Below are 12472 nucleotides of genomic sequence, written 5' to 3'. Positions count from 1 at the left end.
CCGAGAACATGGAAAACATAAAGGAATCACCATTTTCCACCAAGTCAGCAGGCTCTTCCCTGCCCAGCTACTTCCCAACTTCACCTCCTTCCCTTTGGGTTTCTTGAGCACCACTTAAAGAGTAACACTTGAAAACTGGTTGATTTTAAAACTAGATGATTTTATCCCTAGTAAGATAGTTAGCAGTATCTGCATCCCAGGCATGTTAGGAAACACACTATGTTCTGAAGATAGCTACGTTACAATGTACTTTCAAACGTACATTTGGAATTCAATTCTAAAGGATCTCATGGCTGCTGCATTCAGATTCTTGCTGTCCAGTGTGTTGACAATGTCAGGTGACTTTAGGGTCTGTCTTTTCTAAATCTGCTAACAAAAATTTGCTCATATTAGCCAAAAAGCACATGGTGAGCCTAATTTGGGCTGTTTTCCCTAAGCCAGTGTCCATACCTAACTCTGGAAATTCTACAAGCTGCCCGGCAACTTTGGTGAAAAGACTCACCAACTGTATTCCACCAACCACAATGATGTGAATCTGGACTTCATCACTGTTTGTTAGTAGGAAACTTACTCTGCACCACTCAGAATTTTGAGATACCAAAATCTGAAGGGAGACTGACACCAGCCTGACATATGCAAAATCCATGTAGCCATCTAGATGGATGGGTTACTGTTTATTTCCTGGCTTTATAAGATCCCTCATGTGTCTCAGGCCTTGTGATATGAGATAAATGAACTGTAGGTCTTTGTAATCTGGTTGGTGCAAACTGATCTTTCCTTGAGAATCTCTAGATCCAATGATCATTACTGTTCTTCTGAAAATAGGATTTGGTCCATCTGTATATTGTTTCACAATTACACTGTTATACTTTCGTAAGTTTACTTTGGCTAATAAAAGATATTTTTTAACATCAATTTTTATATTTATGTTTATATGAGGTTTGTAACAGACTAAATTCATATCTTGGATGAATTCACATCTGGCTAGTGTTCTAGAATTAGCACATGGTAGAAAGATACATGCATACTTCTATTGGTCGGATTTGTGGTGTCATAGCGGAAATGGAAGACTTTTTAATCAACCTTTAAAGGGCTTTTTCCCTGCTGGACAGGTCTGAGTAGTCTTGTGTTCTCCATTATATACTGATGTAAAGTATCTAATGTAAATGTTTTCATAATAGTATAATAGTTCAAAAAACATTTTATTTTTGTATTTATCAACCATTAAAAATAGTAATAAAATAGTGAATGGAAGAAAACAATTTTGTGCAAGTAAGTTCACCAATGGTTGTATATAAAATTATTTGAAACACAACTAAGTGTCTAGGTGCATTTTTGTATGAGAGAATTCCAAAGATGTGTTGCTTATTTCATTTAATATTTTATAGTTGTACATATTGAATGTGTAGGCTGGAGAATTGTTGCTTGTGCAGCCCAAAGGAGAGTGAGACTTCACTGGCTTCCCATAGTTTCTAAAGAACTCATCCTTTCCATGTTCTGAAGCCTGTACCTGCCTCTGCAGCCTCATCTCCCATCAGACCGCTGTCATTCTTGTTACTCTAGCTTCAGTGGCCCTGAGCTCAACTACACTGGGCTTCCTCCACACAGGAAGCTTTCGCATCTGCTGCTGTCACTGCAGAGAAAGTTTTTCTCTAGCTCCCTTTGCCAAGTTACTGTATGTGTTCCTATCCCTCAGATCTCAGTTCTGACATATTTTCATGAAAGCCCTGTGTGTGGTCCATTTGCTTTCCCTCCCATTACAGACCCTCACAGCATTTATTGCTCTTTTGTTGAGCTTATAGTTCTAATTCTAACTCTGTATGTCCTTGTGTGATTCTTCCATTATGGTACATCTTATTCACTAGTCTGGATATTCTAGTAGGACTGAATTTGTTTATTATTGTTTACTGTAATTTATTTCCAATTCCTCGTCCATTGTCATCAGTAAACATCTTTTGAAGATTGAATGAAAAATCTAGAATGGAAATATAGATCTGAAATTTCAGAGTTTAAAAATGGAGCAATAAAGCATACTTTTAAAATTGTGAGGGAATTGTTTGTGGAATAAAACATTACTTAATGAAATACTTGTTTCGGTTGGCAAATATCTCACGAACTAACGTATGTCAGGTGGGATTTCTTACATCTCACCCAGAGTCCTTCCCGGATTTCTGTTGGGCTGTAAGCTAGGCATGTTGTCTATGCTATAAATCAAATCCAGCTTCCAACGTTACAGCTTCTGTGTAACTAAATTACCCATTTCCTTCTTTCTCCAGAGTTACAAAAGCTAACCTCATGGAAGTGGTTGTGGTCTTAAATTGGAGATCCTAATGTTTAAAAATCAGACTTGTCCAGAGAAGACGTCTCCAGAGAATACACACTGAATATGCAGCTGTTAGGCTTCAGGCACCCAAGAATTACTGCTTACCTGGATATCCAAAAATCCTCCAGACATGAGACTATTCACAGCAGATTCTGGTGCATATCACATTTGTAATAAAACACTTTATCCTCATTTACTCTAATAAAAATACTTTTAACTTACTTCCCAGGGCACTTTTGTCTTGTCTAAGCAAACATGAACTACCCCAGCTTTCTCAGTTATTTTAAATAACATTAATGTTTGGCACAAATATCAGTAATTAGAGCATTTATAATATATTGGTTTATGTTATGTCAAGTTATTAGACTTTTTATTATTGAGACAGGGTGTCATTCTGTCACAGGTTGGACTGCAGGGGCACCACCATGGCTCACTGCAGTCTGGATTTCTGGGCTCGAGCCATCCCGCTGCATCCATCAGCCCCCTGAGTAGCTGGGTCTATAGCATGTGCCATCATGCCAGGCTGATTTTTAAAGGAATGTTTAGTAGAGATGAAGTCTCACTATGTTACCTACACTGGTCTGGAACTCCTGGCCACAAGCCATTCTCACACCTTGGTCTCCCCGAATGCTGGGATTAGAGGTGTGTGCCGCCATGCCTGGGCTCCCTTGTTTATTCAACTACCATATGCATTATCGGACATTTTGGGTCTTAAAAGTTATAATTCCACAATGTTCCAGCAGTGCCAGTCATGAGAACCTACAGTTGCTTCTTTGAATGATCGCTGCTTAACTTCAATTTTATTGTTTAAATTGACAAATGTTTATTAACTTGTTTCTGAGACACATCAGTTTTGTTGCGTTCAGGGAGTTTACTCTCTGTCTTATATGATTATTTTGTATAAACACACCACAATTTAGCCATTCTAGTGTTGAAGAATATTTTGTACCTAATTTGGAGCTACTATAAAAACTGATGCATTGAACAATATTGTGTATATCTTAAAATGTGACGAAATCCAGTTATTTATATTACCACAGAATTGAATATCTAGCCTATGCGTAAGGAATGTGAATAGTCAGTTTTCCCAAATATAATTTCCAATTATATCTCCCCAGCCATGAATAAATTTCATTTATTCTGTATCTGTGACAGCTCACAATATTATGTGTCTTTAAATTTTGGTAATTTTTATGGGGGACTGTGGTACAATTGGTGGATTAATTCTTACTTTTATAAGACTGAAAGTGAGCACATTTTCATATTTGGTCAGTTATTTATGTATCCAGTTCTGTAAAGTGTCTGTTCAGATATTGTACCCAATCTTATATCGAGTTCATTGTCTTTTATTTATTACATTTTAAGTATTCATCATGTACATGTATTGTATGTTATTTATATATATTCCGTGAGATATACTCTCCACTATTGGTTTAAGCATTTTATTTCTTGACTTTAAATGAACTTTGAGAAACACAGAGTCATCATTAGTCTAAACCAACTAATTTTTTTAATTATTAATTTTTATACTGGTTAAGAAATCCTTATGAGAATATTGTATCATGATCCCCTTACCTTCAGGACTCAAATCTATTTGGAAATGACTATGTATGGTTTGAGGTAGGAGTCAATAGTTAGTAACTTTTTAAAAAATACTCAATTAATCCAGCATTAGTCGATGCCTTATTGTATTTCAAAATTTAGAAAGAGCACACTAATAATGCAGGATTATTTATATATGTAGTGAGAATTGAAAATAAAGCCCAGCATAGAAGGTCAAATAATATTAACTCAAAGGATAGATCAGTACAATTAAACATGATGGATAAGTGTGATATAGCTAGATAAAGAGAAAGAAAAACATTTCCTAGTTATCATTGAGACTTCACTCCAAGTTTTTTCCACAAAGCAAAAGATCCTGCCTCTCTTCCATTGATTTTAACTTCATTAAGACATGTCTGTCATCTATTGTTTCACTCAGTGACACTCAGAAATAAAGAAAAAAAACCAGAGAATATATTTTATGCCATGATCATTAATAATGATTTTTCAAAAATTATTTAATAAAGTACCAATACATATACTTTTAGTATTTTTACCATATTTAATAGTGACGTGAATTTTGTATTTAGAAGACAGTGATATAAAACAGAACTTATTTGTCCTGTTTGATAAGGCACAATGAAGAGGGCTTCCTGGGATAAAGCGGTTCCCACAGCAAATGAACACATTTGTGATTTGTCACTGGTCAGAGGTGAATACAGCAAAAGATAGGCCTGAGAGGAGGTGAGAAGGAGCAATTAGGGATGGTGTATATAAGGGAGCTTTGATTAACATCAACAAAGCTCACAGTTCCAGCTTCACAATCCAGGAATAAATCTCATTGACCAGGTAGGTCTTAGGGGCCATTGCAGTGTAAGTGGGAGGTGGTAAAAGGGCCACGAACTGAATGTCATTCTTAACACATGCAAGACTAAAGAGTCCCTCCTCTCCATATATATTGTCATTCTGATTATTCTCTTTCCAAAACTTATTACAGAACTTTAAAAGCCAGTTCAAAATTCCCATGAACCTCCCAGTAGTATTTAGGAGTGAAAGTCTAGTACCCCATGCAAAAGAAAACTTGGCGTTTGAGTGGTAAATGGAAGCATTTTGGTGGGTACATCATTACAAATAATTCTCAAATCTCCATATTGAAAGATATGACTGTTGGCTTCATCATGATGCAGAGTAATATCCACTGCAAAATAAATCAATAAATAAATAAATAGAAAGAAAGAAAGCATGTGTAGACATGTGTAAATAAGGACAAATTGTTCTATCAAGAAGTTACTTTACCAGGAAATGTAAAGTCACAAGGACAATTTTGCTTGTAACTTTTAATAAAGTATAGAGATGATTAATATTATCTCCAAGACAAAATGCTAACCACAGATATTAAAAATGTTTTGAAAACTTACGTATTGAGAGAGAAATGTAAAACTAACTTCTTTCAATCCAATTTTCAAAGCAAAATTTACACATTATGTACCCTAAATGCTATGCTGTTGTGAAGATCATTACTTAGAAGCATTTCTTATTCTTAAAAACTAGTGCTATCATTTGGGAAAGAATGTGAAGACTTTCAGTTACGCAAGAACTGCTCTAGCTAACTGGATAAAAATCTATAAGTACATGTCATAAGTGACAATTTAAAGCAGATTCTGCAAAATCTTTGAGTGTATTCATTTGAACAGTTAAAATCAGTCTCTCTTGGTATATAATGCTTTGGCTTTAGGAACGAAGCTGGATTTTAGACTTAACATGTCGCTTATCATATTGCAATTAAACTGAACTTCTTTTTGTTTGTGTTTGCAAACACCAAAGTTTCTTCTTTTATTTTACCCATTAACTAATTTTTTTGTAATACATAATATATAACCATTTAAAAAAATAAAAAAACCCCCAGAATCTCAGTAAACTATATTCCCCAAAAGAATAGTTCTTAGCTGTTCAAATGAATACACTAAAGAAATGTAAAATTTTGTATTTAACATTAAATAACTCACTTTCATTCTGAGCATTGTTTCATTTGCTTCTTTTTAAGATTTGCTACACTACTCCTTTTTCCCATTATGTAACTCAGTACATATGAGGCGATAATGTATTTGTTTTTCACAATCTTTCAAACTTAATGCTGTAAGTCTGCTATAAATACAGACACAGATACAAAAGGATCGCATGATTATATTGTTCACTTATGGCTATAAAGAAGTAAAATATTTGATAAAGGGTGAAATATTACCTATGTGATTCTAACAATAATAATATTTAGATAGTGGGAGTGCTGCCTGTGGGTGGAGACTTACCTCGGAACTGTTGAGCCTGTCCCTCAGTCCAGTGATGGGCCCTGCACTGAGCTCTAGATTCAGAGGCTGGGGCATGTGCAGCAGCACGGACTCACTCCTGCAAGGAAAAACCAGCAGTTACAACATCTACAACCATAAAATAAACAAAAATCACTATTTGTATTTGGAAGACATTTCATGAGAATCCTTTGAATCCACAAATTTGACAATTCAAAAATTATTACTTCCTATTTGAAATTAATTACTATTTATAGTTTCTGAATTTTAAAGCATGGTGGGGGAGTCTGAGTCAGAATTCAGTCTGATCTTTCTTCTTTTTTGCCCCAAATATGTAACGTTCCTTAGCCTTATGGCCTTGAGAATATTTAGAAATGAAATTCTGAGTTCCACTTCTTGCTTCTTAGCAGACTCTCCTAAGATCTTTGTCTGAAATAGTGGGGTTCTGGGGAGACTGCAGCATCTGCTGTTTCCTTTTCAGGATAAAGGATGCGAAACTTGTTCTAGGCAGCGAGATCTGCTTTTTAGAAACAAGCTTCCCTAGGGACTTATACAGTTCTAACACTCCGCAGTTTTTTCAATCTATTTTTCAGAACTGTTAACTGATATGTATATATGTAGAAACAACAAATCACCAACACTTTTTCACTGCCAAAATACTTCCCCCCACTTCTCTCCTGTTTCCTCTGGCGACTTTCTCACTATCCACAAAACAAAACTTTATCTTTCACCTATGCAGGCTTTTAAGAAATAAAACAAAATCAGGAATTAACATTTTTAAAATGTTATTTCACTATCTATTTATGTATTTATTTAGTGGTCTTGTCTTTTCTGGTGTGAGAATGAAAGTAGATGCCAAAAAAAAGTAGTATCAATATCTTAATCATTTATGCCATGACTTTGGTAGAACCTGCTTTAATATTTGTGGAAACTAAAAGAACGTATGCTAAAATCTAGGTACATACTCACCTGTGTAATATGTCTCCAAAACCCTGTAAAAAAAAAATACAAAGAATTAGTGCATTTCACAAGATGCATCTTTCACTAAGTTCAGTGTGAAATTTGGTGTCAGTTTCTGAAGATATTATTTCCCTACCATCTTCTCTTCTGCAAAGCATTTTCTATTTCTTCTGTAATGAAAAACCCAGTTAGTCGTATTGTCATTAATTAATGTCCTGGGAAAGTCTGAGTCTTGAAGACAATCTCTAAAGAGGTGAGAAGGGAGAGGAAGGGGTCAGAGGGATATATGCTGGTGCCCTGCTATAACCTACTCAGTCATCTTTCCCAGAACCTATTACCCAAATGAGTGGACCCAAAAATAATATTAGTGAGATCCTAGATTCCCATAACTTCTGATCTTGCCATATCCTCGTATTAACCTAAATGTAAATGAATCACTCACTATTTTATACATGTTTAGCAACCCAAAGTATATTACTGACTTAGATGGGGAATATTTTGGGGCTGTTACCTTCATTCCACAGAGTTTTGTGGCTGGTGGATAAAGTAGGAGGGACCTTTGGCCTGGTAGAATCCCCTGGCGGGGCTATATTCTCCCAGTAAAGTAGCATTAGTTATGCAAATGTGTTTTTGGAAACACATCATGGAAATAAAGGTAGGGAGATGGATTTCAGCCATGAGGAAAATACCTATACATGTGAATATTCAAAAACCTGAACCACTTTGTAAGCTTGTACCTGAAGTAGCTCCACATCTGGTTTATGGCACATTTTCTTCAGCTCTGCATACATTCCTCTTAAAATCTGCCTCCTATGATCCATTTTGGCTTTACTTAAATGCAGTTGATGAAAAATATCTTTCCCCTTCTTTTTCAGCATCTCCAAATTATGTTTTTCTTCTTCATGGTGAAGTGCAGGCATCTTCTGATACTCAGCTCTAATTGCTTCTAGCCTTAAATTCACATAATCCTGCAGTGATAATGGGTTAGTCAAAAGAGATATGTATTTATCCATCTACTATTAAATCTCACTGATTCCTTTTGTCTCTCAAACATCCAATAGTTTAAACCTCAGTCTTGCCAGTTCTTAGAATCCACAAATTTTGTTCCTTTCCTTTCTTGTATCTGATCAATTACATTAAATTTATTCAAGATAAGGTGTTTTCTAAGATAGTTGGAAATTAAAAACAACAACAACAACCAAAAAAAAACCACTTGGATTTCTCTATTCCAACCCATATTTATGGAAAAATAAGAACAATTCATGCTTGTGAGTTGGAGTATAGAGCTGTAGTTACTAGAAAGAAAATAATTAGTTCTATTTCTGACATTCACAACAAGTTGCTTAAACTCATTCTATGTGAAATGACCCTAGACTACCATGTCCAGCTAAATGCATTTCACCCAGCAAAACCTATCCCAATAAGGTTGCATTTATGATGTGGCCATCTTTGTCTCTCTGAATTCATTTCCTTCCATTTTTTTTCTAACTCATCCCAATCTGAAACGTAGACTTCTTTGTGGTTCCTCAGGCCTCTGAATATACACAAACTCCAAATTACTGCATATGCTGTTCTCTCCAACTAGAATTTTACACACACACACATATACATTTCCATATATACACACTCATGGTCCACATATATATCCATACACACATTCGTGTTCTCCCCCCTCCTCTTTAAAATTTTGTTTCAATTTGAATTTTTCAGTGAGGCTTTTTTCTGACCACCCTATTTAAAACTCAGACACTCATCTCCAGTTTCCAGTCTCTATTGTTCTTTTCTACTTCTCTGCTTGATTATTCTCCAACAAAGAACCTACCACACTCGAACATATAATGTTTTGCACATATTTGCATATTGACCATTTGTCTCTCTCTCTTATTGTTTGGATTGTACGATTTGTGAGGACGAAGATGCTTTCTTTCTCCTATACTAGTAAACTTTCTAATTTAATATTCAACATAGACTAGATTCTTATGAAATACTTTTCAGCAAACTAATATTAGCTATCATACCCTGAAAGTATATATCCACAAAGAGAAAATCATTTTTAATATTTTTCTGAAGTCCTCAGAGTTCTCCTTATATTTAGAGACTAGATCCCTTATTTCTGGCAGGTTTATATGTCTCCCTCAAGACACAAATCTACATTTCTCAACACTTTTCTCATATGTTATGTATTATTCAATAATTAGTTGAGTTTCCTAATGTCATGGTTCCCCTAGATTTCTCCTGTCACTTTTTCTGCCTCAAATTTTCCATACAGTTCCAAATACTACTTGTCCACCAGCCTTCAGATTAATGCTGAGCCAGGTTCAGAAGGTTCACTTGAGCTTTCCATGGCTGCCAAATAAATCTTGTGCCTAGCATTTATCCAACCAGCACATATAGAATGCTGTGAGATGGCCCGGTTTCTTGTATCTGTTGGTGTACAGGTACAGGTTTGTATGAAAACAAACCAGCGTGCTTTGGGTGACATCAATGGTTTTGTAACATTAGGAATCCTATCTAACAGTCATACTATTCTACAAAAGAAATGAGGCCACTTTTTCTCAATGTTTTCTTTTTTTTTATTGACTCACAGAAACATTATGGTTTGATATCAAGTTCCTATTTATGAGTCACCCATTTGCCCACCATAAGTTCCTGGAGAAGTTAGAAGTTAGAGTAGTACAGGACTAACCTTCCAGTATCTGGTTCTGGTGGTTTCCATGTTCAGGTTTCTGTGATTTTCACAAGCTTTTTCCCATAAAGACTCCATTTTCTTTAAAAGGTTCTCCTGCAAAAGAGCCATGAATTGAAGCACCAGTGCAGACTGTGACACAGGGAGGGGACCAGAATGAGAGACAAATAAGTCCCTAGTAAATGGCATTTCTTCTGTTTCCCTTCTTGTTTGTCAAATCCCAGAGGTTTCAAGCTAAGAAAGCCCAAAAGAGAGCTGCTTAAAGGGACTCAGAGTTGGCTTTATCCAATCTGCAAGAAAGTAGACCCACAAGAATTTCATGTGTCCTTTATAGAAGTAGATGTTCAGAGGCATCACTTACCCGGTGTTCCTCAGCAGCCCACTTAATGGGACAGTGTTTGTGGTCTCGATTGCTCCTGAGCTGGAACACACAACAAACAGAAACAGGCTCTTGTCCACTCACAGAACGCTATCTTCTTTGTCTCCTGTAGATACCCACACATTTGCTCCTCAGAATCAGGAATTATGAGGGCAGCTTTTCTGGCAAGGGAAGCCATCTTCTTCAAACGAATGTTAGTTTTGAAGTTTCTGTGCTGTGTTGTCTTTATGCATTCAAAGCACTGAGTAAGATTGAATGTCTTGCCAGTTGAGGTAGAAACAGGGCCTGCAAAACTGTGCCCACAGTCTATGGTGATTGGGTCTATGAAGTAGTTCATGCAGATGGGGCAAGTGAGTTCCCTCTGGAAGGCCTGCAAGATTTCAGAATTCATGTTTCTGGGGAAGAAAGAGCAACATGTCATTTTGGGGTCTGGGTTGATGAAAAGTTTCTGAACATGTGGAGATATGTGATAGCTATAGTTTCTTCTCTTGACAGGGTTCATTAAAGCCCAGTGAACTATTCCTTCTGTAACAAAAATAAAAATCTCACACAAAGAGAGTCTCCCGGCTTTATAGTAGATGTTACTGACTAGATGACTCACAGTCCCTTCTGCTCCTAGCTGCTGTCTGTAACATAATACTAACCTCTTCAATTTCCCATTTTCTGAATGTGGATCTGGAAATTGGATTTGATTCTAAGTGGCCTAGAATAAACTGTAGTTGTTCCTATTCTTCTTTCACGTAACTGCTGAATGAGTATGAGAGAGTGGGAAAAATCACCTTGGCCAAAGAAATACGAGAGAAGATGAGACCAGAGGGTTCTATGACATATTTTTAGAGGGAGACACAACAGTGGGGCAGCAAACCACCACGGCACATGTTTACCTGTGTAACAAACCTGTAAGTCCTGCACATTTATCTCAGGACTTAAAATAATATAACACTAAAGTAAAATAAAAACCAAAACCAAAACAAAATAAAAACCAACCAATCAACAAAATAAACAAATTTTAAAAACTAGCAATTAAACTAATTTAGGTTTAATAGAAGAGAAAAAATAATTAAAGATACTGGGCCTTTTTATTTTCACCATTCGTGGATTAAATTAACTTCTCCTAGGGATACCCAGACTCTGAACTAGCATATAATAGGATTTTTGTTAAACTCAAAGAGGTGTAGTTATATTTCTATGGTGTGATGGTGAATTCGAGGTATCAGTCTGACTGGATTAACCAATACCTAGGGAACTGGTGTAGCATTGTTTCTGGGTGAGTCTGTGAAGGTGTTTCCAGAGGAAAGAGACATGTGAGTTGGTAAGCTGAGTGGGACCATCATCCCTCAATGTGAATGGGCCCCATTCAATCAGCTGATAGCTCAGATAAAAGGAAAAAGCCAGAGAAAAGGCAATTTTCTCTTTCTTTCTCCTGAAGCTGGTTCTGAGGCTTTCAGCTTTGAGCTCAGTCAGGATACTGGTGTCCTCAGGATACCAGCTATATTGCAACTGCTCTGACCCCATAATCAAGCAAACAAATTTTCCTGATGAATTCCCTCTCATGTGTAGAATCATGCGTGGCTTGAGGACAGATATATGTTCCGTGAAATGTGTAAGGAGGTATTATTTATTTAGTTTTTGAGATGGAGTCCCTCATGCCCAGGCTGGAGTGTGGTGGTGCATCTCGTCACAGCCTCCCACCTCTCAGGGCAAAGCGAGTCTCCTGCCTTAACCTCCTGAGTACCTGAGATTACAGGAACATACTACTACACATGGATAATTTTTTCTTTTTTCTTTTTTTTTAAGTAGAGACAAGATTTCGCCATGTTGGCAGGCTGGTCTTGAACTCCCTGGCCCTCCAAGTAATCACACCCGGCCACAGCCTCCCAAAGTGCTGGGATTACAGGTGTGAGCCACCACGCCCAGCCAGGTGGTTTTATTGTTTTGACATGATAGACTATACTTATACAAACCTAGATGGTATAGCCTCCTACACACCTATGGTGTACAGTACAGCCTATTGCTCCTAGGTTAAAAAACTGTACAACATCAATTTCCATTACTGGCCTGTAGGCAGTTGTAACACAATGGTAATTATTTAGTATGTAAACATATTTAAATACAGAAAAGGTACAGTAAACATACTGGTATTATAATCTTATGTGACCACCATGTGTTGTTTGTGGTTGACTGAAATGGCTCATGAATACTACATGTATACATCCTATGATTCTGTTTGGAGAGCCCTGACTAATATATAAACTATAGTCTTTGTTTGGCAATTTTGA

At 36.5% G+C, this 12472-nt stretch overlaps 1 pseudogene across 1 annotated transcript; it reads right to left on the bottom strand.

Annotated features, from left to right (window-relative positions):
* Positions 1-4983: 4983 nt before the first annotated feature.
* On the bottom strand, positions 4984-11817 carry LOC116269704 (annotated as a pseudogene). Its single transcript, XR_004177418.1, has 6 exons — positions 10176-11817; positions 9815-9910; positions 7866-8096; positions 7138-7160; positions 6172-6268; positions 4984-5063 (listed from the first exon to the last, which is right to left on the bottom strand). The product of XR_004177418.1 is annotated as a tripartite motif-containing protein 49D-like (transcript).
* Positions 11818-12472: the final 655 nt, after the last annotated feature.

Source organism: Papio anubis, chromosome 12 (genome assembly GCF_008728515.1).
Source record: "Papio anubis isolate 15944 chromosome 12, Panubis1.0, whole genome shotgun sequence".
Lineage (NCBI taxonomy): Eukaryota > Metazoa > Chordata > Mammalia > Primates > Cercopithecidae > Papio > Papio anubis.
Note: the sequence above shows the minus strand (reverse complement) of the source record. Positions and strands in the feature narration are given on the sequence as shown.